Source organism: Sciurus carolinensis, chromosome 17 (genome assembly GCF_902686445.1).
Source record: "Sciurus carolinensis chromosome 17, mSciCar1.2, whole genome shotgun sequence".
NCBI lineage: Eukaryota > Metazoa > Chordata > Mammalia > Rodentia > Sciuridae > Sciurus > Sciurus carolinensis.
This window is the reverse complement of record NC_062229.1, coordinates 17,237,243-17,244,618: the sequence shown is the minus strand read 5'-3', so window position 1 is coordinate 17,244,618 and position 7,376 is coordinate 17,237,243. Positions and strand designations below refer to the sequence as shown.

General features: G+C 40.5%; 1 pseudogene; it reads right to left on the bottom strand.

The window, feature by feature from the left end:
* Window positions 1–2,311: 2,311 nt before the first annotated feature.
* LOC124968131 (BRCA2 and CDKN1A-interacting protein-like) lies at window positions 2,312–6,295 on the bottom strand (annotated as a pseudogene).
* Window positions 6,296–7,376: the final 1,081 nt, after the last annotated feature.

The following is a 7,376-nucleotide window of genomic DNA, read 5'->3' as shown; positions in this document are numbered from 1 at the left end:
TAAAACCTGGGGTACCTAACCACTGAGCCACATGCCGAGCCCAAAGGGAGGCACCTTGGGGAATGAATGAACACATGAGTAGAGTGGTATAGATAAAAGACAAAGAAGCATCTTTGGTAGAGGAGATCAAGGCACTTGTGGTGGTTCCACAAAGTGCCCAACATGGCTGAGGAAATACTTGAGAGGACTGGGAGCAAAGAGGTGGACAATGTCAGGAGGAAGGTGAGAGATCCTCAGAACTGGACTCCAGAAGAAAAGTAAAAAGGAAGAAAAGAAGCTGAGAGGGAGAGACACAGGAGCAGACTGCAAAGAGTGCTCTAAGGGAGGGGCCCTTCTCTCTGCAGTGTCCCCACTGGGCCAACAAGGCTCATCCTGTGAGCACTGTACTGCCTCCTACCTTCTTGCCCATCAACAGCCACAGGGGTGGTGAGCTCCTGCTCTTCCTTCCCAGGGTGATGAGGGTCAGCTCAGCTCTGATGAAGAGCAGGAGGTGGCATCAGGCATGAGTGGTCTTCAAGGCCCAGGTGAAACTACTCATTCCTGGCATAGCTGAGCTGTGGGCGAGAGGATCAAGGAGCATATTTGCTATTTCCAGGATCTCAGAGGGTGGATTCTCATGAGTGCGCATTAAATTATTTCTTTCCTTGTTGCTGTATTCTCTGAGCAATTACATTCCCATGAGCAAGGAAACCAAGCTAGAAAGGTAATTGTCCATGCAGCCAGTTTTGCATCCCTGGGACCATCTTGTTTGCCAGCTATGTCTGTCCTTCCCCTGGGGCTGTTGGCTCATGATGTCATTCTGTCTCTGAACTTTAATGATTATTGTTCTTTTTCATGAGTATGTCCTCACCATGTGAGATGGAGTTTCCTGGTCTCTCCCAGGCATGAGCAGGCAGTATGCAAGCCCATGTGAGTCCTGCACCTTAAGTGGGAGCTGTTCACAACACCACATCCAACTCTACCTGCAGCTCTTCCAATGACCTTGCAAAGCTTCCATGTTCACCATTCCAAGTTCCAGGTATTCCTTTAGGGAAGTGCATGAGAGGAGGTTGACTGCACAGGATGGAGTCTGTAGACATTTAGAGCTTTACATTTGCAAACAAGCTGCTACCTTGTCCTCAGTACTCAGCACAGGGAATATGGACCATCTTTAACAATTCATAAGACACTTTTCTCTATATCCCAAATAAAGTAGTTTTTCAGCATTGGAATATTTTATTTAGAAAAACCCAAATGCAAACATTGAACTAATTTAAAAAATATTTTTGTCTTTTCCTTATTCCATGTATGCATGTTTTTAAATCATATATAATACATGATATAAATATTATCCATACAATGCTGTGTCCTGGAATGTGCACTTAGAATATAAACAATAATTTTCTTATATTTATTTTTTCTTTTTTTTAATGTACCATTTTCTTTTCCTTTTTAAAATATTTTTAAATTTTCAATGGAATTTTATTTTGTTTATATATATGCAGTGCTGAGAATTGAACTCCATTCCTCACACATGTGAGGCAAGTGCTCTACCACTGACCTACAATTGCTGTCCCCCAGTTTATTTACTTTTATGTATGCTAGATCATTAGTGAGTAGAAACTTGTGGAGACAACCAGTGTCTTTTAAGGAGAAACATGACACTCTTTGAAGTTATACAAGTTTATATCATTGTCTATATGATTACTTGATTTTATAACTACTTAAAAAGAATCATTTCCTTTTGCTTATCTGATATGCAATTACTACTATAACTTCTTTCAGTAAATCAATAAAATCAAAATTCAAAACATGTGATCTGTAATACATTATGCCCAAAATTGAAAGCCTGTTTGACCTGTTGATCATATTTCTATTTACCTTAACAAAGATCTGTCACTCAAGAGATAATTAAAGGTATCAATGGAACTTGACCTAGATAACCTAGTTCTTTGTTCTCTGGGACAATATGATTCTTAATAGTGTAATTTAAGAATAATGAAATGATAAGTATCATGACAGCAATATTAGAATTGTATGTGCATTTGCACTAATCATTTTTTTTATTTTAAAATAAAAAAACAGGAGTTTTATTGAATTCCACAAATTACTACTCCCATGTTTTTCTTCTTGCTGGAAGTTTTTAATCAACCATTCATAATTTGACCAAAAAAGAGAGAGATTTTGTAAATGTGTCATAGACACATGGGAAAGAACCCTGCTTTTTATAGAAGACTTAAATCTGAATAAAGTCACAAGTTTTCAGTAAAGCTCCACTGGGTTTTCTGGTAATTTTATAAAAATAAGCCCATCAATGTCCATGAAAAGTAGGCTAGATAGATAGATGATCTTTCAGTTTATCCATGATTTCACTCATCTTGCTTCTGGAATTAACATCACAGTTAGCAAGGGCTTCATTGGTGTATCATCAAAAGACCTCCGGCCTCCCAGGCAAGTGTCACTCTCCTCTTGCACTGAATAGTTGAACTTCAGGACTGCCTTCTCATAGAAAATCTCTTCCTCTGCATTTGCAAACATTAATTCATCCTTCTGGTTGCTCTGTCTCTTTTTGGAATTGGTTTTTCCTGCTTCCACAAATGTCTTACTAATCAGAAGGTAGAAGGAGCACTTCCCACATGGCTTATTAGTTTTGTGTGATTCTGCTAGTTCTTTCTGAAGCTGCTGGTGCTTGGGCAGAGCAATCTGAGGAGGGACATTGATGAATCTTTCACTTAGTAGAAAGCCCACAGGCTTGGTGGTGTCATTTAAAAGCTTGTCCAGCTGTTCAACCACACTCTTTTCACAGTTCTTCTCACAAAAACTTAGAACCAACTCTTCAATTTGTTCAGCACACTGGGTACCCTTTCTTTCAGTTAAATTTAAAAGGCTTATGAAACTAAAAATTTCATCTTCATCCATATCATCATTGCTGTCTTCCGAAACATTTGTTTGATTGTTGGATGGTCTAAAAGTATCCACTGTAGTTAGTAACAAAGATATTGGTAAGTCATTCAGTGTCAGAACTTAATCACACTCCCAATATGGTTCTGTTGAATTAAGAGATCTGTGAGTTCTGCAGTGTTCACAGGAGCTTTTAGAAAAACCTGCTGTAGTAATTTCTTAATTCCATCATAATCATTATCTGAGATGGAATAAGCTGCAAAATCAACATTCACAACCTCCTCAACAACCTCGTCGGCTTCGTCCTCCTCTTCTTCACTATCCTCATAGGATTTGTCCTCATCCTCGACTTCGTTTTCCTCTTCTTACTCATCCTGCCTGAGGGTGTCTTCAGGAGGCTGCGGGGCTGGGCTTCCCACCCACTGCCATTTGGCCCGGGACCTGCACTAATCATTTGTGACATACCATCCTTACATCTTTACATAGGATGTAAGGATGAATATGGTTACTGATTTTTTGATCTCAAACCAATTGAATATGTGCCTCCATTTATGCATTAAAGGAAATCTATTTCACTAAGTGGTACAGAATTTCTACCAGAGAGTTCAAATCCTTTGGTTAACATGGAATATTTTTTATAAATATTATTTGTTGTTTTTAGGTATACATGACAGTGGGGTGCATTTTGACATATTTCACACACATTTTAAAAATAATTCTTTTTTTTTTTTTTTTTTTTTTTTTGCAGTACTGGGGATCAAACTCAGGGCCTTGTGCTTGCGAGGCGAGCACTTTACCAGCTGAGCTATCTCCCCAGCCCAAAACAATTCTAGAAAATCATTGCAGGAGGTCAGAGAGCATTCCTTTTGGGTGACAATGTTTAGCATGAAGGAGTAGGCAACAGGACGAGATCTTCTTGTGAGAGGGAAGACCTACCACAGGGATTGAAAAGAAAATCATTGGAGAACTTTGCAGAGTGCAATGTGCAGTGACCCCTGTTTGGGAAAAATGTGGCCATGTGTTTCCATTGTCCATGGATCAGAAATGCTTGCTCTAGGGAGAACTCATATTCACTCACTTTAACAATGTCCTGAGTATTGGGATACACAGTCTCCCTTCTGGTGTTGTAGATCACAGGGCCAAGTCTGTTCCAACTGAGCAACTGTACAAGGATTTGGTCCATCTCTGTCATGTGTGCACATAATTTGGGTTAAAGAATTAGAATGTGAGTCAGGGAGGGAGGCAGGAACTTCTAAATTGGACTCTCAGGTGACTGGGGAGGGTGTTCCTTTAATTGTTAGTGATCCTGTGCTTTTGAGTGAGGGAATCACTGGACAGTCTTTTATTTTGTGAATGTCTTTCAGGTTTCACGTCATCACGATATTGTCACAGGACAGCCCCAACTTCACCAGCTGCCTTAGACAGGTACAAAGCCCAAGGCGGACCCAAGATCCCATTAAGAAATGGGAGCCTCATGGTGGGTAAAAAGGACACTGTTGGCTAGGAAAAAAGAAGAAGAAAACCAGAGGCTACTGGTTTGGTTTCACCCATGTAGGTGGAACAATGGTGATCATTAACTTGCTGTGGAGAGGACCCTGGCACCTCTGCCCCTGACTTCATCACTGTGGCGATGTTGGCCAGGGTGGAGAGGTTAAGAGGTGGACTTTGGGGCAGGGCTGTTAGGTCATTGGATTGCTGCCCCTAGAAGTTATTATTGCAATTCTACTGATACCCTGGTTGCTATGAAAGAGTAAGACTTCCCTCCACTCTCTCTGGTTTCCATCTTTCCATGTGACCTCTGCTTTGTTCATGTGCTTTGGCCATGACTCCTTAAACCATGATATAATATGATTAGAGAGTCACTTGAAAACTAGTGCTATACTATTTGGACTTTCATTTTCCTAAACTGGGAGCTATAGAATACTCTCTGCTGCACAAAGTACCCAGCCTTACGTCCTTTGTTACAGCAATGGAAAATGGGCTAATACACCCCATAAGGGAGTTACAAGAAAAGGAATGTGATGATGTGGATAACACACTGAAGTAGTTGCTGGCACATCTTGAGTGTTGTTCTTATTGATATCAATAGCAACAGCTTTTCATTTCTTTTCTAGCTCAAAATCTAATATTAACCTTATGAATTTGTATATTTTTGTCCAAAGTATATTTGATACTTAGCCATCCACTTCTCTGATTTTCTTTCCATTTGATGAAGATTTACCAAGCATCTTTTTTTTTTTTTTTTTTTTTTTTTTTTTTTTTTTTTTTACAAAGAACTCCATTAGGCATCTTGGTTTCAAAAGTGGAGAAGATATAATTCTGATGGATGACTATAATCCAAAAATTCATCATATATTTTACAAAGAACACAAGGAGTTCAAAGCTTCCCAACTCCAGCAATTTTGAAATGTTTAAGGAGATGGAAAAATTATAGATTTGATTGTTACATCTTCTTTATGTTTGTCAAATTATCACAAATGTACTCAGAAGTATTCCAGATTATTATGTGAGCCTCTGCTCTTCCTTCCCTGGGTGAGGAGGGTCAGCTCAGCTCTGATGGAGCGAGGAGCTGGTATCAGGAATGAGGGCTCTTCAAGGTGCAGGTGAAGCCACTCATTCCTGCAGAGCTGAGCTGAGGGTGAGATGATCATGGGGCATATTTACTATTTCCAGAACCTCAGAGGTTGAATTCTCATGAACGTTCATTAAATGAATTGTTGCATCGTTACTCAGTTGAGTTTCCACGAGTGAGAAAACCAAACTCTAAAAGTAATTGTGTATGCATCTTGTTTTGTATCCCTGGGACCATCTCTTTTCCAGATATGCCCATTCCTTCCCCTGGGACTCTTGGCTTATGGTATTGATTTCTCCCAGGACTTGATGTCAACCGATCATTTGTCTTTCCCAATGAGAACTGCAATAAGCAATTCAGAGCATGTTATCACAGACAAGAGCACATACAGTTTTCAAGGCCACACAAACCTGTCCTAGCCCCCTCCCCGAATTTGTCACAGCTTCTGTCCTCATTACTGAGAGCACAGTGTAGACAAAGTTCCAGGTGTGTGGTTAGCTGGTTAGAGAAGTTGGGAGAAGAGCTTGTGCAGGCAGGCATCTGTATGAACTCGCAGCTTTAATTCCAAGCTCACAACAAGTCCACTGTGGGGTCTTCAGTATTCCAAGTCAGAGAGTAAGGACCACATTTAACCATTCAGGCAGCACTGCCTTTCACAGGCCACATCAAGCATTATTAGGAAGCAGTTACAGAAAATCAGAGCAGGAGGACATCAAGCATTCCGTTCATGTCCTTGTGTTAGCATGATGGAGTAGGTATCAGGTGAGGTCTTCAGAAGGTACTACCTCCAATGGGGCTCCCCGTGCCCAGCTGTACAAGACTTGCAGCACTTACCTGGTCCATGCTCTATTCCCGGTTTATTTCCCATTCTTTTCCTCTCGGGAGAGGTGCCATTCGTCACTCACCTATGACACGTAGGCATCAGTCTCTAAAAAGGTGTATTATAGGAAACAGGCCTTTGAAATCCTTCCTTACAGCCAAACAAAGAACATCACATTATTTTTGAGGACAAAGTGCAGAAATTTCTCTTTGAGAACCACATGACTGGGTGTTTTTATGGTCTACATACCTGGAATGATTGTTCCCTGAGGACTGGTATGTGCTTATTTTAACCATGTCCTTTAACTTATTATTAATACACTCTCCCTTCCCTCTTGTGGATGTGGTAGATCATAGTACAAAGTCTGTGGCTCCACTTTAAACTTTGGACAAAGATACGTGTTCCATTATTTTCATTTGTAAAATTGTCTTGGGGAAAAGAAGCAGGGAAATTATCAGAAAAGAAGGCTGAATGCCTTAGGTAGAGTCCACATGCTCTGGGACTCTGACCTGTACTGTAAGTGACCCTGGTGTTTTGAATGTAGTCACTGAACAGACTTTTCTTTGAAGGTCATTCAGGAATGACATCATCACGATGGTGGAGGTGATACTAGCTACATCATCTCACCTAAAATCAGGTAGAGACAACTCTTTACACACCATAAATTCCAGGGAACATCTGCAACAACATGGTGGTGGTGAGGTTAAGAAAGAAGAGGATAATATTCACATAGAAATGATTTCTGGCGATATTGACCTACTTAAGACACCAAAAGATGCTGGAAACAAAGAAAAGCAGAGGCTACTGAGATGGTATGAAACAATTTTCCACAGGTGAGACCAGTTCTTGGGAAGTGAAGTCCTACCATGTGGATCCCAATGCCCATGTGTTCCAGCATTGCAACACACTTGTTCCATGCTGTGTTCCTGGATCCACTTCCCATTGTCTTCCTCCTAGGAATGAAGCAATCCCTTGCTCACACTTTGTACAGAGACACCAGTCTCTACAAAGACATACTATAGGAAACAGACTGTTGAAATCTAATGTTGAATTCAAAGAAAGAAAATCATGTAGAACTTCAGAGAGTGCAATATTCAGTGACCG